A 27,097-nucleotide genomic window follows, 5' to 3' on the forward strand; every position below is an offset into this window, starting at 1 on the left:
GCGAACCCCTTAAAAAATCAAAATAAAAAACGAAGCAAAAAATAATGATTTATCATACCGCCAAACAAAATGTGTAATAACGCGCGATCAAAAAGACGCATATAAATATCCATGGTACCACTGAAAACGTCATCTTGTCCCGCAAAAAACGAGCCGCCACACAGCATCATCAGCGAAAAAATAAAAAAGTTATAGCTCGCAGAATAAAGCGATGCAGAAATTATTATTTTTTATATAAAATAGTTTTCATTGCATAAAACCGACAAAACATAAAAAAACGAACTAAATGAGGTATCGCTGTAACCGTACTGACCCGAAGAATAAAACCGCAATTTTATCGCACGCGGAACGGTGTAAACGCACCCCCCCCAAAAGAAATTCATGAAACGATGGTTTTTGTTCATTCTGCGTCCCAAAAATCGGAATAAAAAGCGATCAAAAAAAGTCACGTGCCCGAAAATGGTACCAATAAAAACGTCAACTCGTCCCGCAAAAAAATAAGACCTCACATGACTCGGTGGGTCAAAATACGGAAAAATTATAGCTCTCAATATGTGGTGATGCAAAAACTATTTTTACAATAAAAAGCGTCTTTTAGCGTGTGAAAGCCGCCAAACATAAAAACTGCCATAAATAGTATTTCCATTTTTCCGTTAGGGTTAGGGTTGAGATTAGGGTTAGGGGGTGTGTTGGGGTTCGGGTTGGAGTTAGAATTGGGGGTTTCCACTGTTTGGGCACATCAGGGGCTCTCCAAATGCAACATGGCGTCTGATCTCAATTCCAGCCAATTCTGAGTTGAAAAAGTCAAATGGTGCTCCTTCCCTTCCAAGCTCTGCCATGCGCCCAAACAGTGTTTTACCCCCACATGTAAAGTATCAGCCTACTCAGGTCAAATTGCAAAACAATTTTTGGGGTCCAATTTCTCCTGTTACCCTTAGGAAAATAAAAAATTGGGGGCAAAAATATCATTTTTGTGGAAAAAATGATTTTTTTATTTTCACGCCCGAGCGTTATAAACTTCTGTGAAGCACTTGGGGGTTCAAAGTGCTCACCACACATCTAGATAAGTTCCGTGGGGGGTAGATCCAATAATTGGTGCGGGTGTCCAGAAATTTGCACTGTAATATATTCAGGAAACTATCCTGTATTGTTTGTGACAGGCATGAATGTACACAACTGGGTGCTGCGTCCAGCCACAGACCAAGCACTATTCCTCTGCACCCTCAGTGCTTCTCCTGAACAGTGCGTTCTCTCCCTGTGACACACTTGCCTCCCTGGGCAGGACAGACCATTTGGATAATCACAGCACCCAGTTGTGGACATTCATGCCTGTCACAAACAATACAGGATAGTTTCCTGAATATATTACAGTGCAAATTTCTGGACACCCACACCAATTATTGGATCTACCGGTCCCTGTATAACCTAAGGTGTCAAACCCGTGGGTCTGGTGATTTCCTACATGAATGGTGTCCTTTCATCCTCAGTAGCTGCTGCTTCCCAGACGTCTGTTTCTCCACATTATTAATGAATATACCCAGTACTGAATAGTGCCTACTTATGACAGCGGTTCTTTAATAATAATATATGGAATTTTCCATTACAGTTCCTCTCAGTTAAAACCAACTGTGAAAAAATTCTGTTTCTTATGAAGGTCAATTGTATGACTGAAAACGTTTAAAGAAGTAAAAGTAGTATATTAACTGGATGCCTTTTACAATAAAGGAACTGTCAAATCAATTTTTCTTTTGAGTGCCAAGTTTTTGCACTACATTGTTAGTTGGCTGGATACCCGACTTGTGCACCTCCCTCCTCATTGAGTGCCGTGTTTTTTCTTTTTTTAAATATTGTAGTTAAGTAATAGATTCACACTTGGACAATGTGACTGGATGGTAAATGTAATGTCACCACCTTTCCCCTTTTTTCCGCCCTCCCCATTCCCTATAATATTGTGTTATTCATTAAGAAATCAATGTCAATACGATGTAATGCTTGGCACAAATTAATAAAAAATTATGGTTAAAAAAAAATAATTTTTTCCAAAAAATTGATCTTTTCACCCCCAATTTTTATTTTTCCAAGGGAAACAGGTCCCCAAAAGTTATTGTGCAATTTGTCCTGAGTACGCTGATACCCCATATGTGGGGGTAAACCATTGTTTGGGCGCTGGCAGAGCTCGGAAGGGAATGAGGGCCGTTTGACTTTTTCAACGCAGAATTGGCTTGACGTCATATCGCATTTGGAGAGCCTCTGATGTGGCCAAACAGTGGAAACCCCCCCCACAAATGACTCCATTTTGGAAATTAGACCCCCCCAAGGAACTTCTCTAGATATGTGGTGAGAACTTTGAACCCCCAAGGGCTTCAGTTTATAACGTACAGCCGTATAATTAAAAAAATCATATTTTTTCCACAAAAATGATCTTTTCACACCCAATTTTTATTTTCCCAAGGGTAACAGGACACAAAAAATTATTGTGAAATTTGTCCCAAGTACGCTGACACCCCATACGTGGGGGTAAACGACTATTTCGGCGAATGGCAGAGCTCGGAAGGGAAGCAGCACCATTTGACTTTTTGGCTGGAATTGAGATAGGACGCCATACCGCGCTTGGAAAGCCCCTGTTGTGTCTAAACAGTGGAAACACCCCACAAATTACACCATTTTGGAAACTAGACCCCCCCCAGGAACTTATCTAGATGTGTGGTGAGCACTTTGAACCCCCCAGTGCTTCACAGAAGTTTATAACGCACGGGTGTGAAAAAAAAACCAAAAAAAACCAAAACATTTTTTCCACAAACATGATCTTTTAGTCTCCAAATTTTTATTTTCCTAAGGGCAACACGAGAAATTGGAACCCAAAAGTTGTCCAATTTGTCCTGAGTACACTGATATCCCACATGTGGGAGAAAACTACTGTATGGGCACACGTTGGGGCTCGGAAGGGAAGTAGTGACGTTTTGGAATGCAGATTTTGATGGACTGGTCTGCGGGTGTCATGTTGCCTTTGGAGAGCCCCTGATGTGCCTAAACTGGGGAAACCACCCACAAGTGACCCCATTTTGGAAACTAGACCCCCCCAAGGAACTTATCTAGATGTGTGGTGAGCACTTTGAACCCCCAAGTGCTTCACAGAAGTTTATAACGTAGAGCCATAAAAAAAAAAATCAGATTTTTCACAGAAATGATATTTTTGCCCCCAATTTTTTATTTTCCCAAGGGAAACAGGAGAAATTGGACCCCAAAAGTTGTTGTGCAATTTGTCCTGAGTAGGCCGATACCCCATATGTGGGGGTTAACCACTATTTGGGCTCATGGCGGGAAAGAGCACCGTTTGACTTTTTCAACGCAGAATTGGCTGGAATTGAGATCAGATGCCATGTTGCGTTTGGAGAGCCCCTGATGTGCCTAAATAGTGGTAAAAAAAACAAATTTTAACTCCAACCCCAACCCTAACCCCAACACACCCCTAACACGTTGCGAATACTGATGCAGATCCGCAGCGTTTTTGGCCCTGCGGATCCGCAGCAGATTTTGCTGCGTTGTACGCTATCATATTCTATGTAAAATAAAAACCGCTGTGCACATGCTGCGGAAAAAACCTCGCGGATTCGCGTTTTTTTTTCTCTGCAGCATGTCAATTCTTTTTGCGGATCTGCGGCATTTCTGCACCCATTGACTTGCATTGAGTCAGTTAAATCCGCAGCAAAACCGCAGATGGAATAAAGATCTGCGTTTTTGCTGCGGATTGGGATGTCAAAAACGCTGCAGAGGGCAGTGATGTAGGAGGAAGAGGAAGTGTGTGGGCGGAGTGTAGTGTCCGGGAAGAAGGAGTCGCCATATTGTCAGCAGCATGGAAGGCTATCGTTGCATGGGGATCAATGTCAGCCGTCTGATTTTATTTGGTATGTATGCATGCATGTGTCTGTCTGCGTGAGTCCCCATGCGGCGATAGTGCATCAATTGTGCTTAGTCGCCGTATGGGACTGCTGCGACCGAGCACAATTGTGAGTCAAAAAAACACATAAAACATACATACATGTAACATACATGACATACAACATAGAATACATACCACAGCTTGGTCCCTGAAGCCCTCTGTCCTCTAGAAAAGAAGTAAAAAAAAATAAACCAAATTTATACTCTGTCCGCAGAAATCCCAAATCGATTGTCCCACGGCGATCTATTCTGTCCTCCGGCGATACAGTCGCCGTTTCCCGAAGTTCTGCAGCTCCGTGCTCTCGCTTTACGGCAATAGAGCTGCGTGGGAGTTTTCCCACACAGCAGTGCCGTAAAGCGAGTACAGGAGTCACTTAACTCCGGTAAACTCTCACGCATGCGCAGTAACACACTGCAGGAGCTTAGCCGTGTAGAGCAGTCACATCTCCTGATGTGACTGTTCTCCATGGCAGATCGTCGTGGGACACTCGATTTTGGACTACATCGGACCAGGGAGTATATTATTGGTTTGTTATATTTTCCAGGAGAACGAGGGCGTCACTTGGTGGATTACCAGAAAAATATAATTTTGCCAAAAACTGTCTTTATTTCATTAAAATACTTTTATTTTATGTCTGTTTTATTTCCCCTTTTATTTTTTAGATTAATAATGGATCGGCGTCTTATTGACGCCTCTCCAATATTAAATCGGGCTTAATGTCACCTTACAGTCAAAGGTGACATTAACCTTTTATTACCCCATATCCCACAGCTACACAGGAGTGGGAAGAGAAGGGCTAAGTGCTGGAATTTGCACATCTTACAGATGCGCCATTTCTGGGGCGGCTACGGGCTGGTAATTTGTAGCCGGGGGGGGGGGGGGGGGGGGCAATATCTATGGCCCCTTAAAGGCCTAGGCTATGAATATCAGCCCGCAGTTGTCTTTCTGGCTATAAAATATAGTGGGACCCCATGTCATTTATTTTGGGGGGTCCCCCTATTTCTATAGCCAGAAAGGCTATGCAGACAGCTGAGGGCTGATATTCATGGTCTGGGAGGATCCAAGGGTATTAACCCCTTCCCAGGCTACAAATATTAACCCCTTCGTGACCGGGCCAATTTTTAAAATCTGACCAATGTCACTTTATGTGGTCATAACTCTGGAATGCTTCAACAAATCCCAGTAATTTTGAGACTGATTTTTCGTGGCACATTATAATTTATGATAGTGGTAAATTTAGATTGATATATTTTGTGTTTATTAAAAAATATCAGGAACTTGACAACATTTAAAAAAAATTGCAGCTTTCAAACTCTGAATGATTATCCCTTTAATCCAGATAGTCATACCACAGAAAAACATTAATAAATAACATTTCCCTCATGCCTGCTTTACAGCAGCACCATTTTTAAAACACTAATTTTATTACCCTTTTAGGAGGTTTAAAAATGTAGCAATAATTTTTCATTTTTTCAAGGAAATTTACAAAATTTATTTTTTTGAGGGACCTATCAAAGTTTGAAGTGACTTTAGGGGTGCTATATATTGGAAAACCCCAAACATACCATTTTAAAAACTGCACCCCCTGACATATTGAAAACTGCTGTCAGGTAGTTTATTAACCCTTCAGGTGATTTTCAGGAATTAATGCAAAGTGGTATAGCCGGAATGAAAAAGTGTTTGTTTACCACCTAAATGTCGCTAACTTCTCAACTGGCCGCAGTAGCCAGGAGACTCTAAGGCCGCTATTTGGCCATGAACTGCTATGGCAAACATCAGGACCACACAATCATGATCTCGGTGTGTCAATTAGATAAAGTGCAAAACCCCACAATCTATTAACCATTTATTTGATGTAGTCACTTTTGACAGCAGTAACTAAGGGGTTAAACAGATATGGACGGTGCCAACACTGATCATTTGTGATACAGCAAGTTGTCAGATATAGTGTACAGCCAACAGCTGCTGGATTGTCACCTGTATGGGGATGATATTCCCTTATATCAGGTCAGTAAATATATGTATTGCCTGTCATGAAGGGGTTAAGCCGCAGCTGCCTGCTTAGCCTTTCTGGCTATAAAATATAGGGGGACCCCCCCACGTCATTTCTTTTTTGGGGTCCCCCTATTTCTATAGTCAGAAAGGCTACGCAGACAGCTGAGGGCTGATATTCATGGCCTGGGAAGATCCATGGTTATTAACCCCTTCCCAGGCTACACATATTGGACCCCGGCCGTCGGCTTTCCCACTCTGGCGCAGAAAATTGCGCGGGAGCCCACGCATTTTTTGTCGCTAACCCCTTTTGTTAGCTACCCAAAATAAAAACAAAATAAAAATATATTTAATTATTTCTGCATTTTGTGATTAGGGTTAGGATTATGACTGGGATTAGTGTTAGGTTTAGGATTATGGTTGGGATTAGTGTTTGGTTTGGGATTAGGGTTTGGATGTGTTAGGTTTGGGATTAGGGTTGGGATGTGTTAGGTTTGGGATTAGGTGTTTTTTGTTTGTGTTATCCTTCGGCCTGTGGTTATGGTAGGTTATATTTAAATATCTAATTTTTTTTTTGGTTGTTGACTATAGTATCTAATGACATTATTGTATACATTGTAGGTACATTATTTTCTTCCCATATGGGACCCCGCAGATGAGGCATACAAGGACCGATCTTCCCGTGACCACTGCTGTACAAAACCTTTAAGGCAGCTATATCCCGAATGGGATTCATTCCCAAATGCAACACAGTTGCAAATTGGTAATTATGTTATTTAAAATGTTTCTATTAGTTTTTAAAAATGTGATTAAGTGTTTATTTTTGATTTTTAGAGAAAGATGTTAAACAAAGGCGGCGGTCGGTGAGGGACAGATTCCACAAATTTGTCTCCAGCTGTGCCAAAAGTTGCTCCTCTCCCACCAGGCAAACCTTCTCATTTTATGATGAGCTACAATTTCTGCTAACAAGCAGGACATTGCGGAGGTAATTTTTTATTAAAAAAATCAAAATCTGTAATTACAGCTATTATCACGTGGTATAGCACAATTGGCTGCGTATTGAATGCTGCATACAGCTGCAGCACTCAATTTGTAGTGTCCAGATAGAACAGCATAGTGGAGATGTGATGAAATCCCCTCTCAACTATGCGTACAAACATGGAGGTGGCAGACCTATGTCATCGGACATGTGGCAGGTCTTTTGACACCACAGCATGTCACTTGTCTTGCGTTTCCCTTTGTCTCCACAAGATAACGAGCACAGTATATTGATAGCATGTGTTGATTCTGCATGTGTTTTAAACACACGTTATCACCATGTGTAAGAAAAATAGTTGGCAGCGCTTTCGGCTGAGCAATCTTTTTGCTGCCTCCAAAGCGTTGCTCCTACGCAGCACGGAAACATACCCCAATCAATGTTTGGTTTTTTTCACACAGCACTCAAGGGAACATTTTACCTCCTGCTGAGGATGAATCCGAAGATGGAGCAGGAACTTCATCTGGAGCTGGCGGCACATGTTCTCCATCTCTGCTGGTGCCCCATCTTCATCAACTGCTGGCACATCTGCGTCCGCCGCTGCTGGAGTTTCTGGTGCCGAAGAAGCGGTTACACAAAGAGCTGCCTATCCGGTGTCAGGAGAGCCAAACAAAAAAAAAAAAACTAAAAAAAAAGAGATACAACCATCAAAGCTGCAACTGAGACTCTGGCAGTGATAAAAAAAATTAACGACAGAGGATGAGTTCGATTTTTTTGCCTTGCAAATTGCAAACAAGGCTCGCTCACTGACACTGGATAGGCAGTCCATTTTCACGAATCTGGTGCAAATGTCACTGACAGCTCTGCAGGACCCTGCTCCAATTTCTCCATATGATGAAATTTTGATGGGGTTTTTTGGAAAAGAAACCAAGCCCAACAACAAACCCAACCTGACTACCAAACAAGTCGACCATACAGCACTGAAATGCCCTCACCAACTGCAAGTTACCCTACGGATGCATCAACACTAGCTATTACCCGCAGTACCATAACTTAGTCATTTGGTGTTCTTTATAAACATTATCATAAGGGGGATATAAAAGGGCTATAACCTGTGTTATGGGTACATGAGAGCAGGACTATGGGGTAGAGGATATGTATGATAGTCTAGGGCACAGGACTATGGGAAGTAGAAGAATCTTGAACATTTTTGGGAACAAAACCCACTTAGTAAAAAGAAAAAAATAACGCACATAAAATTAACAATCCAAATACATACAGAATAATTTTTTTTACTAAAAAAACATTTTCATGTTGCTTGACGGGTCCTTCATTGGTGCCGCTCAATCTTATTCTTTCATCTTTCACTGCTGTTCAGGGTGCCCAACACCATCACAGGAGTTTTGCCAGTGCACAGGACCTTCTAGACTCATAAAATAGTCAGTAAAAGTTTCTCTCACATGCACACCCGAGTTGGATGGCCTTCCCAGACCCACGTTGCGCATCTGGCAACCAAGTCTCCTCGGTTGGGGAAGACATCACCATGAGCTGCAACTTCTGCCAGATGACGGTACATGTGCACCTTACAATTTTAGAGATGGTGGATTTACAATTCTAAATTGGAGGTGTAAAGATGTGTAGCTCTTTCCTGTGGCTAAAAATCTGCAAAGAAAATTAAAATATTAGAAATGTCACACAAAAATGTAAAGGAACCTGTCAGCAGTTATGGCCGCTATAAGATGCGTCCACCGCCTTTCAGGTCTTATCTGAAGCATTCTATAATGGTGTCGCTAACTCCCCGGTCTGACACGAAAGCTCTAAATAAACACAAAATTACAAACAATTGCGTGGGGCGGTCACGTCAGATGGGAGTTGAAGGTCCGTGTCAGGCCACTCCGATCTTCTCGCACCACCGCCGCCCTCCTGCTTGCTTCAACGCTCTACTGCTCAGCCGTGGTTATCTGGCCTGTTGAGGGGAGAACGAATTCCTGCAGTGAGCAAGCGCCAGGAAAGGTCTGAGAGGCCCAGCGCATGCACACCTCCGGACTTTAGTCCATACTCATCAGAACATAAAAGTACGCCTGTGCAGTACAGCAATGAAGCAAGCAGGAGAGTGGTAGTGCATTAACCGGGGCGGTTAATTATAGAATGCTGCAGATAAGCCCTGAAAGACAGTGGACGCATCTTATAGCAGCAACAATGCAGACAGGTTCCAGGCGTGTTTTACATATCAGGATATTTGTGGTACCGTAAAAGACTGTACCAAAGATATCCATGTCAATGTGTCTGTGTGTGCGAGGCACACGTGGCAACCGTGTGCCGCCCATGTGCTGCATCATTTCCACACAGATGGCTAGCAGGGAACAAGCGCTACAGAAAGTGCAGTTACAAGGTGGCAGGTGCTGAAGACAAATCCCATTCTTCCTTGATGGCAGTGAAATCCTGCAGACCAGGGGAGAATGATGCCAGCACCTGCCGCCAGGGAACAGCGCTTCCTGTAGCGCTTCACCATTGCAATGCGTGTTAGGCCTCTTTCACACTTCAGTTTTTTGCAATCAGTCACAATCCGCCAGGTTTTGAAAAAAAACGGATCCTCAATTTTCTTTTGAGGATCCGTTTTTTTCCCCATTGACTTCCATTAATGGCGGATTGTGACGGATTGCCGTCCGTTGCATCCGTTTTTTTTGAGGATCCGCCAAAAATTGCTGTCCGTCACCATCCTCAAAGATTTGAAAACGGAGCTTGCAATGTTTTTTTGTCTGGCGGATCCTCCAGACACTCATTTAACCCGCAATTCTTTCTGGGTGCCGGACAAAAAAAAAAACTCTCTCTCTCTCTCCTTTTCCAGGATGCGATTCCTTTAAAATTCTTCATTTTGCGGATCCGTCACAAAAAAACGGATGAGTGGCATCCGTTGTCATCAGTTCTAAAACGGATCCAGCATCCGTCCTTTTGGCGGATTTTGACTGATGCAAAAAACTGAAGTGTGAAAGAGGCCTTACACAGAGGACATCAATGTGTGTTCTCCATGTGCACGTGTGCATGACAGTGGCAGCGTGTTTTGCCCACTGACACATGATCCGCAAAAACACGCTGACATATGCATAGACCCATTAATTTAAGTGGGTCTACATGTGTCAGTGCCTCCAGTACATGTGAAAACTTTCATCACACGTACCGGATACACTGACATGTGAAAGATGCCTAATGACATACAAACAGAAAATTAGTTACTTACCGCAAAGTGATGAGCAGCCTTTCCTCAGCAATGATGGCCTTCCTCATTATCATATCAGCCAATATAAGATGGGGACACAATATTTGTAGCAGATTATCAAAGGCGGTGATTGTAAGCCGGTAGAACGACAAATTTTTCCAGATATCTGCAAAGTTGACATAAAAAATGAAAAAAAATGATTATATATTTTCGGACACATTCTAAGTTGGAAACTATCTTGAGATATTTGGCAACTTACCTCCTCAAATCGTTGTAAAGAACATAAAAATGCCCTTTCTCTGTTCTCTCCACTAAGAGTGGGTGCACCCACAATTTACAGGCTCACATTCTCCTGTGCTGCTGCTCGGCCTAAAATAAAAATATTGTTTTAGTACACAACACAGTGAAAAAACAAAGACATGTCAAGAATTTTCGGAATCCCAATCCTAATCCCAAACCTATTCCTAACCCCAACCCAAATCCCAACCATAACCCTAATCCCAACCATAACCCTAGTCTATTCCTTATCCAAACCCTAATCCCAACCCTAACCCCAATCACAACCTTAATCCCAACCATAAATCCCAACCACTAGTCTATTCCTAATCCAAACCCTAATCTCAATCACAACCCTAATCCAAATCCCTACCATAACCCAAATCCCAACCCCAAGTCTATTCCCAATCCAAACTCTAATCACAACCCTAACCCCAATCAACCCTAATCCAAATCCCAACCATAACCCTAATCCCAACCATAACCCTAATCTCAAACCCCAATCGCATTCCTAACCCTAATCCCCACCCTAAACCGAATCTCAACCCTAACTTAATCCAACCCTAATCTACTTTATCTTACCTGCTCTCTGTGACGCATCAGGATTTCAGCAAACACCCCAGCATGAGTATTCTGAATGGCCTGCGGACCGATAAGCGCTGCGCGCTATACTCTTCAGCCCGCTGGGCACTCTGCTGCTCATTTCTGGCACTCACCATTGTTGATTTGGTAAAAGCAAAATAGAGAATGGAAGAAGGGGTTGGACAAGATAATAACATCAATTTTTTTTTTTTCTTTAGTCTAGTTTGGCAAACTATCTGTTGCTGTGAAAAAATGCAGACAATTCCACAGCCAAAACCACATCAAAAAAGCATCAAAAACGCACCTGCGTTTTCTGCCAAGAGCTGTGGATTTTGTGCAGAAAAATCCGGGGGAGAATCCGCAACGTGTGCACATAACCTAACCCTAGCTCTAATGGGAAAATGGAAATAAGCCGGATTACTTACCGGTAATGCTCTTTTAATGAGTCCACGACAGCACCCACTGGAGGTATCGGATCCGCCCATTTGGAACAGGAAACCCTACAGGAAAGATTAAAGGGGCGGTCCGCCTTTCCTCCTCAGTTTTACGTTTCAGAGTACCAGAAGAACCGCCAAGGATTAGGCAATGTTCTCTTATTTTAACATCTTTATTATCCATTATTTGGTTGATATACTTTAACTATTAATATCTTTAGGGAGGGAAGTGAGCGGGTGCTGTCGTGGACTCATTAAAAGAGCATTACCGGTAAGTAATCCGGCTTTTTACTCTTCGCCACGACAGCACCCACTGGAGAGATTCCAGAGACCATCACCTGGGTGGGACCACTGTGCCAAGGACAGTCCTGCCAAAGCTTAAGTCAGAGGCTGATGAAAGATCAAGTCTATAGTGGTTATAGAAGGTAGAAGGGGATGACCAAACTGCCGCCTTACATATAGTTTCAATCGGAACATCTCCCTTTTCCGCCCAAGAAGTTGCCATTGCCCTGGTGGAATGCGCCCTGATGTTCCCTGGAGGATCTTCATTTTTTGCGGAGTAGGCTAAACGAATGGCTTCTCTGATCCACCGGGAAATGGTGCTCTTCGTGACTCCATACCCCTTCTTACAGCCCTGAAATGAAACAAATAGGGCCCTACTCTGCCTCCAACTGTTGGACCTCTCAATATATTTTAGGACAGTTCTTTTGACGTCCAGAGTATGGAACTTCTGCTCTTCCGGAGTAGAGGGATTTTTATAGAAGGTTGGGAGGAGTATCTCCTGAGATCTATGATATTTTGTTGCCACTTTTGGCAGGTAGGCAGGGTCTGGTTTTAATACCAATCTGTCTTGGTATTCTTGAAAAAAAGGTGGATCTATTGACAAGGCCTGGATATCACCCACTCTTCTAGTTGAGGTCAGTGCTACCAAGAGGGCCATTTTAAGTGCTAAGTGTTTGAAGGGTATTGTGTCGATCGGCTCAAAGGGGCCTACCGTTAGGGCGTCTAAGATCAGATTTAGATCCCATGTAGGGACGGAGGGTATGTGGATTGGAGTTATTCGTTCACATGCTGTAATGAATCGAGTTATCCACTTGTTGCCTGCTATATTATGGCCATATAGTGCTCCTAATGCCGATATTTGTACTCTTAGCGTATTTACTGCTAAGCCTAAGTCTTTCCCTTTCTGCAGAAATTCTAAGATTGGGATTATCGGAACTTCTGCTGTATGAGGTACTGTATGGAATTGAAGAAATTTTTTCCATATTCTAGTGTAAATTTGGGTTGTGGACTGTTTTCTACTTTGTAGTAGTGTAGTAATTAAAGACTCCGAGAATCCTCTTGTCCTCAATAACTGCCTCTCAAATTCCACGCCGTCAAGTGCAAGCTGACCACTTGAGGGTGGAAAAAGGGGCCTTGGGAGAGTAGGTTGGGAGTCGAAGGAAGGACCCAAGGATCTGTTATTGACATAATCTGCAGCCACGAAAACCACGGTCTTTTTGGCCAGAACGGTGCTATTAAGATTATCCTTGCTTTGTCGTCTCTGATCTTCCGAATTACTTGAGGTAGGAGGATCAATGGAGGGAACGCATACGCCAGGTTGAAATTCCATGGAGCTAGAAGGGCGTCTAGTATGTCTGGGTGGTCTGATGGAGATAGGGAGGCAAATGTTTTTATCTGCCTGTTCTCCTTTGTGGCGAAAAGGTCCACCTCGGGTTGTCCCCATAGGGCTACTATGTCCCTGAAGACCTTCTGATTGAGGCACCACTCTCCTTGCCGCAGAGTGTGTCGGCTTAGGAAGTCTGCCTTTTGATTGCTCTCGCCTCTGATATGAAGGGCCGAGAGGGACAAAAAATAGTTTTCTGCTAAGTTTAAAATTCTTGCCGCTGAAGACATCAGAGTCTCTGATCGAGTTCCTCCTTGTCTGTTTATATAGGCCACGGTGGTGGTATTGTCCGATAGGATCCTGACATGCTTCTGTTGGAGCTGCGGAAGGAAGTTGTATAGAGCATAGAACACTGCAGTCAGTTCTTTTAAATTGGATGAGTATTCGCATTCCTCTCTATTCCACCTTCCCTGATGAAACTCATTCTCCATGTGGGCTCCCCACCCCTGGGGACTGGCATCGGTGGTTACGATACAGGATGGAACTATAACCCATGGAACTCCTGAACATAAATGGTCATCTAACCACCACTCTAGAGAAGTCAAGACTTCTTGTGACAGGGTTATTTTGCTCTGTAAATGCCCACTATGTCGCTTATCCTCCTGGAGGATCTGGTGTTGTAGTGTACGGACATGGTACTGGGCCCACCGGACTGCCGGGGTGCAAGAATTTAGTGATCCTAATAGTGACATTGCTCCTCTCAAGGACACCCGTGGTCTATCTATAGCTGCTCGTATTTTTTGTTTCGTGAGGGTGATTTTTACCTGAGGTAGTAGACATCTCTGGGTCAAGGAATCTAGTTGAAATCCTAGAAATGTCTGGAGAGATTGTGGATCGAGTCTGGACTTTTGGATATTGATGATCCAGCCAAGGCTCTGAAAAGACGAGATTGCGTCAGTCACGCGTTCGGTACATTGTTTGACTGAATTCCCAATTATTAGGAAGTCGTCTAAATATGGCACGATCAGTGTGTCCTTTTGGCGAAGGTAGGCCATCACTTCTGCCATCACCTTGGTAAATATTCTTGGTGCCGTGGAAAGCCCGAAGGGCATGGCCGCGTATTGGAAATGACGAATCCTGCCCTCGACTTCCACTGCGACTCTTAGGTATTTCTGGAATCTATTGTGAATAGGGAGATGATAATAAGCATCTTTTAAATCAATCCCTGCCATTACGCAATTTGGGAACAGAAGCTTTATAGTGGATCTAATTGATTCCATTTTGAAGTTATAATTTTTTATAAATGAATTAAGCTTCTTTAAATTAATAATGGTTCTAAACGTACCGTCTGGTTTAGAAACCAAAAACAGGGGAGAATAAAAGCCTCTACCCTCTTGTCCCTCAGGGACGTCAACTAAAACTTTTTTTAGCTAGTAGGACTCGAATCTCGTCTTCGAGAGCCTTTTGCTGAACTGAAGAATTAAGGCGAGTTATAACAAAGAATTCATAAGGGATCTGAAGGAATTCAATCTTTATTCCTTCCCTGATTATGTTCAAAATCCATGGGCTTAACGTAATTTGTTCCCATTTGGTAACAAAAATTTTTAATCTACCCCCAACTGGTGGGTCTAAACTCTTAATTTTTTATCTCTCCTATATGTTGGCCCTCTGAAGATGGTACCCTTCTGCTTTTCGTCTTTCGTGGCCCATCTATTCGTTCTGTCCAACTGTCTTCTTCTCCCGAATGGCCGTCTCTTAAAGGTTTTCCTATAAAACGGAATGGGAGAATCACTGAAGGCCTTTTTCCTCTCTTTTGCCTTGGCGAGAATTTCGTCTAAGGCTTTTCCGACGAGGAACTCACCCTCGCATGGGGTTGCACTAATTTTGGATTTTGATTGTGCGTCCCCTTTCCAGCTTTTTATCCACAGCGCGCGTCTGGCGTTATTCACCAGGGCTGCCGACCTCGCTGCCAGTCTTAGGGTGTCCGCTGAAGCATCTGCCATAAAGGCAGCTGCACCTCTTATCAACGGGATGGCTGCACGCAGTTTCTCCCTTGACATTCTTTGTTCGATCTGCTGATCTAATTGATCTAGCCATACCAGCATTGATCTAGCAGTACATGTGCTGGCTATTGCGGGTTTGAATACCCCGGTGGTGGACTCCCAGGACCTTTTGAGGGAAGATTCTGCCTTTCGGTCTAATGGGTCTGCTAACAATCCTGCGTCCTCGACCGGGATCGAGGTCTGTTTGGAAGTGGAGGCTATGACGGCATCCACCTTCGGTATTTTAGTCCATTTCAATAGGTCTTCATCAGTGAACGGATACTTCCGTTTTGAGGCTGATGGGAGAAAACCTCTCTGGTCGTGCTTTTCCCACTCTCTTTTGATGAGGTCCTTAATTGCCGGTATCACCGGAAATGATCTCCTCTTTTTTTCTGCCAATCCCGCAAACATAATGTCCTGCGCGGTTTGGGCTCCCCTTTCCTCTTCACACCCCATAGTATTTCTAACCGCTTTTACTAGGTTATCTACGCTGTCCAGTGGAAAACATGCGCGTTCTTCCATCTCCGAGGATGACGATGAGGACGTGGATGCGGAGCCTGAGTTTAACTCCTGTTCTTCCTCTGACTCTGAACTAACAACGACCTGTTTCTTATGACTGGACTCTGAGGGAGTGCTGGCGCGGTTGATGGCTTGTATCTCCTCCCTAATTATGGCTCGGATATCTTTAGAAGATATCGTCGACCCCTGCCTGGTCTCTTTCATGCATTGTTTGCAGAGTTTTTTGGGGAAGGAGTCAGGGAGAGGCTCTGAACATAATGCGCATTCTTTATGTTTAATTTTTTCTTTTTTCTTTGACTGAAGTGGGAGGTCAAAGGAAAAGAGAGGGGGGGGGGAGAGGTTAGCTTAATAGGTAGAGTATATACTTTGCACACTCACCCAGTGAAGCTTAATACCGGGTCGGATGGCTGAGACGGTCTGGATCGGGTTTCTGCTGCCTCGCTCCTGCGGGCAGTCTCTATCCTGGCGCTGCGGTCCCTGGTGGAATTGCCCCCAGCTGAATCCCCTGCTGGGGCCTGCGACTCCGTGGGGGACGACATGGTTCCATCGTTGCAGCGCTGCAGCGCTGTTTTATCTTCACTCCTGTCGTGCCCCCTGAAGTCGCCCTGTGTCAGGGCGCATGCGCCACGTCATCGCCATCCTACCCCGGAAGTTCAACCATTACTTCCGGGGTATAGGAGCGTCGGGCGCCGGCCGGCTCCTGCGCCCCCGCTACTCACACGCGCAGTTCGCACGCTCATGGCTTCACCTCCCACGCTGTATCCACCGAAGGGGGGGGGGTGTTCTGCCTCCGGATGCCAGACCGGTCCGCTCCCTGGTAAGACCGGGCGGCCCTCCCCGGACCCGGTCATCACCATTATGCCACCAGACGAGGGGGGAACCGTCAAACGGAATCTCCCCTGACGCTGCTTCCGGACCGCAGCCCCTGCCGTTCCCGAGGAGACCGCACAGGCGGATGCATGGCCCAGGTAAGATCCTGCAGGATCCTGCTCCATTTGGAACAGGAAACCAAAACTGAGGAGGAAAGGCGGACCGCACATTTTATCTTTCCTGTAGGGTTTCCTGTTCCAAATGGGCGGATCCGATACCTCCAGTGGGTGCTGTCGTGGCGAAGAGTAAAAAATGCTTTTTTTAATTTTATTTTTCCCTAACTTTGGGCGTGATAAAGGGGGGCTTGATTTACAATTTATAGCAGGCAGCTGTAACTCTAAAGGACGTTTTTTATTGTAAAAAGTTTTTAATTTATGGGGGCTCTACATAGCGCTCCATTTAATATACTGGACCCCACATAGCCATCCATTTAATATAATGAGCCTGACAGATTTCCTCATATAATGGGACCCATATAGCCCTCCATTTAATATAAGGGGTCACATATAGCCCTCCATTTTTATTATAATGTGCTCTACAAAGCATTCCATTTAATATAATGAAACCCCCACAGTTTTACATAATATAAAAGGCTCTACATAACCCTCCATTTAATACAATGGGACCCATGTAGCCCTCCAAGTAATATAATGCGTCCCACAAAGAACTCAATATAATATAATGGGACCTGCATAGCACTCTTATAATGTGAATCAGAAAACCTTCTATTTAATATATTGTGCCCCCTATAGCCTTAAATTCAAAATAATTACCCCACATAGCCTTCCCTTACCCGTGCCACCGGAGTGCACCCTTTTCCCGTTGACGTGCCACAAGAGCACACCCGTTTCCCTTTGGCGTGCCAGCGAAGCACACCCTTTTCCCGTTAGCGTGCCACAGGAGCACACTTTTCCAGTTGGTGTACCACCGGAGCACACCCAATTCCCGTTGGAGTGCCACCGAAGCACACCATTTCTGGTTGGCATGCCACAGCACACCCTTTTCTTGTTGGCATGCCACCGGAGAACAATCTTTTCAAGCTGGCGTGCCACTGGAGCACACCCTTTTCTTGTTGGCATGCCACAGGAGCACACCCTTTTCTTGTTGGGGTGCCACCGGAGCACATTCTTTTCCCGTTGGCGTGCCAACAGAATATACCCTTTTCCCGTTAGCGTGCCAACGGAGCACACCCTTTTCTTGTTGGCGTGCCACCGGAGCACAATCTTTTCCCACTGGCGTGCCACCAGAGCACACCCTTTTCCCGTTGGCGTGCCACTGAAGCACACCCTTTTCCCGTTGGTGTGCCACTGAAGCACACCCTTTTCCCGTTGGCGTGCCACTGAAGCACACCCTTTTCCCGTTGGCATGCCACTGAAGCACACCCTTTTCCCGTTGGCGTGCCACTGAAGCACACCCTTTTCCCGTTGGCGTGCCACCGAAGCACACCATTTCCCGTTGGTGTGCCACCGGAGTACACCCCTTTTCTTCTTGGCGTGCCACCGATGCACACCCTTTTCCCGTCGGCGTGCCACCGAAGCACACCCTTTTCCCGTCGGCGTGCCACCGAAACACACCCTTTTCCCGTCGGCGTGCCACCGAAGCACACCCTTTTCCCGTCGGCGTGCCACCGAAGCACACCATTTCCCATGGTCAGAAGGTCCCAATACTTGGGCGCACACAAGCCCATCTTGGGCTTTTTAGCCTGCCATCGAGATACATTCATTGGCCTCATTGTCTGCCACCTTGGCGTCCATCTTTTTTTTTTTACACAGCCACTGCGGTTCATTTTCAGGCCCTTTTGCTTACCACCGGGACACCCATCTTGGCCTTTTTAGCCTGTTACTGCCAACAGTATAATGCCCACCCACACATAGCCCTACATAAAGTAGAATGGGCTCCATATAACACAACATTTAATGTAATAGGCCCCATATAGTCCAACATTTAATGTAATGGGCACCGCACAACCCAACGTATAATGAAATGTGCCCCATGGCGTGCCACCGGAGCACATCCTTTTCCCATTGGCATACCTCCGAAGCACACCATTTCCGGTTGGCGTGCCACCAGAGCACACCCTTTTCTTGTTGGCATGCCACCGGAGCACACCCTTTTTCACCTGGCGTGCCACCAAAGCACACCATTTCCCATTGGCATGCCACTGTAGCACATCCGTTTCCCATTGGCGTGCCACCGCAGCACATCCTTTTCCCGTTGGGTGTCACCGAAGCACACCATTTCCTGTTGGCTTGCCACCGAAGCACACCCTTTTCCCGTTGGCGTGCCACCGGAGCACACCCTTTTCCCGTTGACGTGCCACCGGAGCACACCCTTTTCCCGTTGGCGTGCCATCAAAGCACACCATTTCCCGTGGGCCAGCCAGAAGGGCCCAATACTTGGCCTTTTTGCTTACCACCAGTGCGCCCATCTTGGGCTGCTTAGCCTGCCTTCAAGATACATTCACTGGCCTTACTGTCTACCACCATGGCATCCATCTTGGGGTTTTTTTTACACTGCGGTACATGTTCTGGCCCTTTTGCTTAATACCGGGACACCCATCTTGGGCTTTTTAGCCTGACACCGCAGTGAATTCTTTGACTCTATTTGCCTGCAGGGTGCCCATCTTGGCCTTTTTAGCCAGACCTGCCAACAGTATAATACCTCCCCACACAAAGCCCTACAGAGAGTAGAATGGGCTCCATATAGAACATTTAATGTAACAGGCCCCATATAGCCCAACATTTAATGTAATGGGCACTGCACAACCCAACATAATGTAATGGGCCCCATATAAAAGGCTCTACATGACCCTCCATTTAATACAATGGGCCCTATGTAGCCCTCCAATTAATATAATGCGTCCCACAAAGAACTCAATTTAATATATTGTGCCCCTTATAGCCTTAAACTCAAAATAATTAGCCCCACATAGCCTTCCCCTGCCCGTGCCACTGGAGCACACCTGTTTCCCGTTGACGTGCCACAAGAGCACACCCCTTTTCCCGTTGGCGTGCCACCGAAGCACAACCTTTTCGCGTTGGCGTGCCACCAAAGCACAACCTTTTCGCGTTGGCGTGCCACCAAAGCACAACCTTTTCGCGTTGGCGTGCCACCAAAGCACAACCTTTTCGCGTTGGCGTGCCACCAAAGCACAACCTTTTCGCGTTGGCGTGCCACCAAAGCACAACCTTTTCGCGTTGGCGTGCCACCAAAGCACAACCTTTTCGCGTTGGCGTGCCACCAAAGCACAACCTTTTCGCGTTGGCGTGCCACCAAAGCACAACCTTTTCGCGTTGGCGTGCCACCGAAGCACAACCTTTTCCCATTGGCATACCACCGAAGCACACCATTTCCGGTTGGCGTGCCACCAGAGCACACCCTTTTCTTGATGGCATGCCACCGGAGCACACCCTTTTTCAGCTGGCGTGCCACCAAAGCACACCATTTCCGGTTGGCGTGCCCCCGAAGCACACCCTTTTCCCCTTGGCGTGCCACCGAAGCACACCCTTTTCCCCTTGGCGTGCCACCGAAGCACACCCTTTTCCCCTTGGCGTGCCACCGAAGCACACCCTTTTCCCCTTGGCGTGCCACCGAAGCACACCCTTTTCCCCTTGGCGTGCCACCGAAGCACACCCTTTTTCCCCTTGGCGTGCCACCGAAGCACACCCTTTTCCCCTTGGCGTGCCACCGAAGCACACCCTTTTCCCCTTGGCGTGCCACCGAAGCACACCCTTTTCCCCTTGGCGTGCCACCGAAGCACACCCTTTTCCCCTTGGCGTGCCACCGAAGCACACCCTTTTCCCCTTGGCGTGCCACCGAAGCACACCCTTTTCCCCTTGGCGTGCCACCAAAGCACACCCTTTTCCCCTTGGCGTGCCACCAAAGCACAACCGTTTCCCGTTGGCATGCCACCAAAGCACAACCGTTTCCCGTTGGCGTGCCACCAAAGCACAACCGTTTCCCGTTGGCGTGCCACCAAAGCACAACCGTTTCCCGTTGGCGTGCCACCAAAGCACAACCGTTTCCCGTTGGCGTGCCACCGAAGCACAACCGTTTCCCGTTGGCGTGCCACCGAAGCACAACCGTTTTCCGTTGGCGTGCCACCGAAGCACAACCATTTTCCGTTGGCGTGCCACCGAAGCACACCCTTTTCCCATTAGCGTGCCATCGGAGCACACCATTTGACGTTGGCGTGCCACCGAAGCACAACCTTTCCCGTTGGCGTGCCACCGAAGCGCACCCTTTTCCCGTTGACGTGCCACCGAAGCACACCATTTGACGTTGGCGTGCCACCGAAGCACACCATTTCCCGTTGGCGTGCCACCGGAGCACACCATTTCCCATGGCCAGAAGGTCCCAATACTTGGCCTTTTTGCTTACCAGTTGTGTGCGCCCATCTTGGGCTTTTTAGCCTGCCATCGAGATACATTCATTGGCCTCATTGTCTGCCACCTTGGCGTCCATCTTATTGTTTTTTATACACAGCCACTGCGGTTCATTTTCTGGCCCTTTTGCTTACCACCGGGACACCCATCTTGGCCTTTTTAGCCTGTCACTGCGGTGAATTCTTTGACTTTTTTATTTGTCTGCAGGGTGCCCATCTTGACCTTTTTAGCCTGCCCTGCCAACAGTATAATGCCCACCCACACATAGCCCTACATAAAGTAGAATGGGCTCCATATACCACAACATTTAATGTAATAGGCCCATATAGCCCAACATTTAATGTAATGGGCACCGTACAACCCAACATATAATGTAATGGGCCCCATATAAAAGGCTCTGCATAACCCTCCATTTAATACAATGGAACCCATGTAGCCCTCCAATTAATATAATGCGTCCCACAAACAACTCAATTTAATATAATGGGACCTGCATAGCACCTATTATAATGGGACCCAGAAAGCCTTCTATTTAATATATTGTGCCCCCTATAGCCTTAAATTCAAAATAATTAGCCCCACATAGCTTTCACTTACGCGTGCCACCGAAGCACAACCCGTTTCCCGTTGGCGTGCCACCGAAGCACAACCCGTTTCCCGTTGGCGTGCCACCGAAGCACAACCCGTTTCCCGTTGGCGTGCCACCAAAGCACAACCTGTTTCCCGTTGGCGTGCCACCGAAGCACAACCCGTTTCCCGTTGGCGTGCCACCGAAGCACAACCCGTTTCCCGTTGGCGTGCCACCGAAGCACAACCCGTTTCCCGTTGGCGTGCCACCGAAGCACAACCCGTTTCCCGTTGGCGTGCCACCAAAGCACAACCCGTTTCCCGTTGGCGTGCCACCGAAGCACAACCCGTTTCCCGTTGGCGTGCCACCGAAGCACAACCCGTTTCCCGTCGGCGTGCCACCGAAGCACACCCTTTTCCCGTCGGCGTGCCACCGAAGCACACCCTTTTCCCGTCGGCGTGCCACCGAAGCACACCCTTTTCCCGTCGGCGTGCCACCGAAGCACACCATTTCCCATGGTCAGAAGGTCCCAATACTTGGGCGCACACAAGCCCATCTTGGGCTTTTTAGCCTGCCATCGAGATACATTCATTGGCCTCATTGTCTGCCACCTTGGCGTCCATCTTGTTTTTTTTTTTTACACAGCCACTGCGGTTCATTTTCAGGCCCTTTTGCTTACCACCGGGACACCCATCTTGGCCTTTTTAGCCTGTTACTGCCAACAGTATAATGCCCACCCACACATAGCCCTACATAAAGTAGAATGGGCTCCATATAGCACAACATTTAATGTAATAGGCCCCATATAGTCCAACATTTAATGTAATGGGCACCGCACAACCCAACGTATAATGAAATGTGCCCCATGGCGTGCCACCGGAGCACATCCTTTTCCCATTGGCATACCTCCGAAGCACACCATTTCCGGTTGGCGTGCCACCAGAGCACACCCTTTTCTTGTTGGCATGCCACCGGAGCACACCCTTTTTCACCTGGCGTGACATCAAAGCACACCATTTCCCATTGGCATGCCACTGTAGCACATCCGTTTCCCATTGGCGTGCCACCGCAGCACATCCTTTTCCCGTTGGGTGTCACCGAAGCACACCATTTCCTGTTGGCGTGCCACCGGAGCACACCGTTTTCCCGTTGGCGTGCCACCGGAGCACACCCTTTTCCCGTTGGCGTGCCATCAAAGCACACCATTTCCCGTGGGCCAGCCAGAAGGGCCCAATACTTGGCCTTTTTGCTTACCACCAGTGCGCCCATCTTGGGCTGCTTAGCCTGCCTTCAAGATACATTCACTGGCCTTACTGTCTACCACCATGGCATCCATCTTGGGGTTTTTTTTACACTGCGGTACATGTTCTGGCCCTTTTGCTTAATACCGGGACACCCATCTTGGGCTTTTTAGCCTGACACCGCAGTGAATTCTTTGACTCTATTTGCCTGCAGGGTGCCCATCTTGGCCTTTTTAGCCAGACCTGCCAACAGTATAATACCTCCCCACACAAAGCCCTACAGAGAGTAGAATGGGCTCCATATAGAACATTTAATGTAACAGGCCCCATATAGCCCAACATTTAATGTAATGGGCACTGCACAACCCAACATAATGTAATGGGCCCCATATAAAAGGCTCTACATAAACCCTCCATTTAATACAATGGGCCCTATGTAGCCCTCCAATTAATATAATGCGTCCCACAAAGAACTCAATTTAATATATTGTGCCCCTTATAGCCTTAAACTCAAAATAATTAGCCCCACATAGCCTTCCCCTGCCCGTGCCACTGGAGCACACCTGTTTCCCGTTGACGTGCCACAAGAGCACACCCCTTTTCGCGTTGGCGTGCCACCGAAGCACAACCTTTTCGCGTTGGCGTGCCACCAAAGCACAACCTTTTCGCGTTGGCGTGCCACCAAAGCACAACCTTTTCGCGTTGGCGTGCCACCAAAGCACAACCTTTTCGCGTTGGCGTGCCACCAAAGCACAACCTTTTCGCGTTGGCGTGCCACCAAAGCACAACCTTTTCGCGTTGGCGTGCCACCAAAGCACAACCTTTTTGCGTTGGCATGCCACCAAAGCACAACCTTTTCGCGTTGGCGTGCCACCAAAGCACAACCTTTTCGCGTTGGCGTGCCACCGAAGCACAACCTTTTCCCATTGGCATACCACCGAAGCACACCATTTCCGGTTGGCGTGCCACCAGAGCACACCCTTTTCTTGATGGCATGCCACCGGAGCACACCCTTTTTCAGCTGGCGTGCCACCAAAGCACACCCTTTTCCCCTTGGCGTGCCACCGAAGCACACCCTTTTCCCCTTGGCGTGTCACCGAAGCACACCCTTTTCCCCTTGGCGTGCCACCGAAGCACACCCTTTTCCCCTTGGCGTGCCACCGAAGCACACCCTTTTCCCCTTGGCGTGCCACCGAAGCACACCCTTTTCCCCTTGGCGTGCCACCGAAGCACACCCTTTTCCCCTTGGCGTGCCACCGAAGCACACCCTTTTCCCCTTGGCGTGCCACCGAAGCACACCCTTTTCCCCTTGGCGTGCCACCGAAGCACACCCTTTTCCCCTTGGCGTGCCACCGAAGCACACCCTTTTCCCCTTGGCGTGCCACCGAAGCACACCCTTTTCCCCTTGGCGTGCCACCGAAGCACACCCTTTTCCCCTTGGCGTGCCACCGAAGCACACCCTTTTCCCCTTGGCGTGCCATCGGAGCACACCCTTTTCCCGTTGGCGTGCGAACGAAGCGCACCCCTTTTCCCGTTGGCGTGCCACCGAAGCACACCATTTCCCATAGCCAAAAGGTCCCAATACTTGGCCTTTTTGCTTATCAGTTGTGTGTGCCCGTCTTGGGCTTTTTAGCCTGCCATCGAGATACATTCATTGGCGTCATTGTCTGCCACCTTGGCGTCCATCTTGGTTTTTTTTACACAGCCACTGCGGTTCATGTTCTGGACCTTTTGCTTACCACCGGGACACCCATCTTGGCCTTTTTAGCCTGTCCTGCCAACAGTATAATGCCCACCCACACATAGCCCTACATAAAGTAGAATGGGCTCCATATACCACAACATTTAATGTAATGTGCAACGCACAACCCAACATAATGTAATGGGCCCCATATAAAAGGCTCTACATAAACCCTCCATTTAATACAATGGGCCCTATGTGGCCCTCCAATTAATATAATGCGCCCCACAAAGAACTCAATTTAATATAATGGGACCCAGAAAGCCTTCTATTTAATATATTATGCCCACTATAGCCTTAAATTCAAAATAAATAGCCCCACATAGCTTTCCCTTACCACCGGAGCACACCCTTTTCTCGTTGGCGTGCCACCGGAGCACACCCTTTTCTCGCTGGCGTGCCACCGCAGCACACCCTTTTCTCGCTGGCGTGCCACCAGAGCACACCCTTTTCTCGCTGGCGTGCCACCAGAGCACACCCTTTTCTCGCTGGCGTGCCACCAGAGCACACCCTTTTCTCGCTGGCGTGCCACTAGAGCACACCCTTTTCTCGCTGGCATGCCACCAGAGCACACCCTTTTCTCGCTGGCGTGCCACCAGAGCACACCCTTTTCTCGCTGGCGTGCCACCAGAGCACACCCTTTTCTCGCTGGCGTGCCACCGGAGCACACCCTTTTCTCGCTGGCGTGCCACCAGAGCACACCCTTTTCTCGCTGGCGTGCCACCAGAGCACACCCTTTTCTCGTTGGCGTGCCACCGGAGCACACCCTTTTCTCGCTGGCGTGCCACCGGAGCACACCCTTTTCTCGCTGGCGTGCCACCAGAGCACACCCTTTTCTCGCTGGCGTGCCACCAGAGCACACCCTTTTCTCGCTGGCGTGCCACCAGAGCACACCCTTTTCTCGCTGGCGTGCCACCAGAGCACACCCTTTTCTCGCTGGCGTGCCACCAGAGCACACCCTTTTCTCGCTGGCGTGCCACCAGAGCACACCCTTTTCTCGCTGGCGTGCCACCAGAGCACACCCTTTTCTCGCTGGCGTGCCACTAGAGCACACCCTTTTCTCGCTGGCATGCCACCAGAGCACACCCTTTTCTCGCTGGCGTGCCACCAGAGCACACCATTTCCCATAGGCCCGCCAGAAGGGCCCAATACTTGGCCTTCTTGCTTAACACCAGAGGTACAAATCTAGGGCTTTTCAGTCTGACACCGTGGTGCTCTTTGGCCTGTTTGCCTACCACCAGGGCACCTATCTTGGGCTTTTTATTCTGCCACCGGGGTACATTCTCTGACCTTTATATTTACCAGTGTGGTGACCATTTTGGGCTTTTTAGTCTGCCACTGAGGTGCATTAGCCTTATTACCTACCATCAGAATACACGCTCTGGCTATTTTGCTTACCACCGGGACACCGATCTTGGGGTTTTTAGCCTGCCACCAGGGTGTGCCATTTGGCCTCTTGCCTACCATTGGTGCACCCATCTTGGGCTTTTTAGCATGCTACTTGGGTGCATTTTTTGACCTTCTTGCGTTCCGCCAGGCTGCGCCTCCAGAGCATTTTAGCTTAGTAACGGGGTGCACTTTCTGCCTACGACCAGGGCACCCATTTTAGTATTTTTATCCTGCCACTGGGTGCATTCTCTGACCTTTTTATTTACAAGCGTGGCGTTCATCTTGGGCTTTTCTGCCTGCCACTGGGGTGCATTCATTGGCCTACCACCAGTGCACGTTCTTGGGCTTTTTAGCATGCCACCGAGATACATTCATTGGCTTTATTGTCTACCAACAAGGTGTCCATCATGGGTTTTTTTACCCTGCCACTGTCGTACATTTTCTGGCCCTTTTGCTTACCACCGGGAAACCCATCTTAGACTTTTTTGCCTATCACCGCGGTGCTTTGACTTTATTTGCCTGCAGGGTTCCCATCTTGGCCTTTTTAGCCTGCCCTGCCAACAGTATAATGCCCCCCCACACATAGCCCTACAGAGAGTAGAATGGGCTCCATATAGCCCAACATTTAATGTAATAGGCCCCATATACCCCAATATTTAATGTAGTGGGCACCGCACAACCCAACATATAATGTAATGGACCCCAAATAAAATTTAATACAAAGGGCCCCATGTAGTCCTCCAATTAATATAATGCGTCCCACAAAGAACTCAATTTAATATATTGTGCCCCCTATAACCTTAAACTCAAAATAATAAACCCCACATAGCCTTCCCTTACCCGTGCCACCAAAGCACAACCGTTTCCCGTTGGCGTGCCACCAAAGCACAACAGTTTCCCGTTGGCGTGCCACCAAAGCACAACCGTTTCCCGTTGGCGTGCCACCAAAGCACAACCGTTTCCATTGGCGTGCCACCAAAGCACAACCGTTTCCCATTGGCGTGCCACCAAAGCACAACCGTTTCCCGTTGGCGTGCCACCAAAGCACAACCGTTTTCCGTTGGCGTGCCACCAAAGCACAACCGTTTTCCGTTGGCGTGCCACCGAAGCACAACCTTTTCCGTTGGCGTGCCACCGAAGCACAACCATTTTCCGTTGGCGTGCCACCGAAGCACACCATTTCCCGTTGGCGTGCCACCGGAGCACACCATTTCCCATGGCCAGAAGGTCCCAATACTTGGCCTTTTTGCTTACCAGTTGTGTGCGCCCATCTTGGGCTTTTTAGCCTGCCATCGAGATACATTCATTGGCCTCATTGT

The 27,097-nt window shown here is 47.5% G+C and overlaps 1 long non-coding RNA gene across 1 annotated transcript in view; it reads right to left on the minus strand.

Moving 5' to 3' along the window:
- Positions 1-10,152: 10,152 nt before the first annotated feature.
- Positions 10,153-27,097, minus strand: part of LOC141083065 (uncharacterized) — a 159,651-nt gene continuing 142,706 nt past the window's right edge. Inside the window, exons 4-6 of the long non-coding RNA XR_012230640.1 lie at positions 10,984-11,112; positions 10,385-10,494; positions 10,153-10,291 (exon numbers count right to left, since the gene is read on the minus strand). This is a non-coding gene — a long non-coding RNA (uncharacterized lncRNA). The remainder of the gene's footprint in view (positions 10,292-10,384; positions 10,495-10,983; positions 11,113-27,097) is intronic.

The sequence above is a fragment of the Dendrobates tinctorius genome, unplaced genomic scaffold, assembly GCF_039654945.1.
Source record: "Dendrobates tinctorius isolate UK_male_01 unplaced genomic scaffold, ASM3965494v1 ptg000019l, whole genome shotgun sequence".
NCBI classification, from domain to species: Eukaryota; Metazoa; Chordata; class Amphibia; order Anura; family Dendrobatidae; genus Dendrobates; species Dendrobates tinctorius.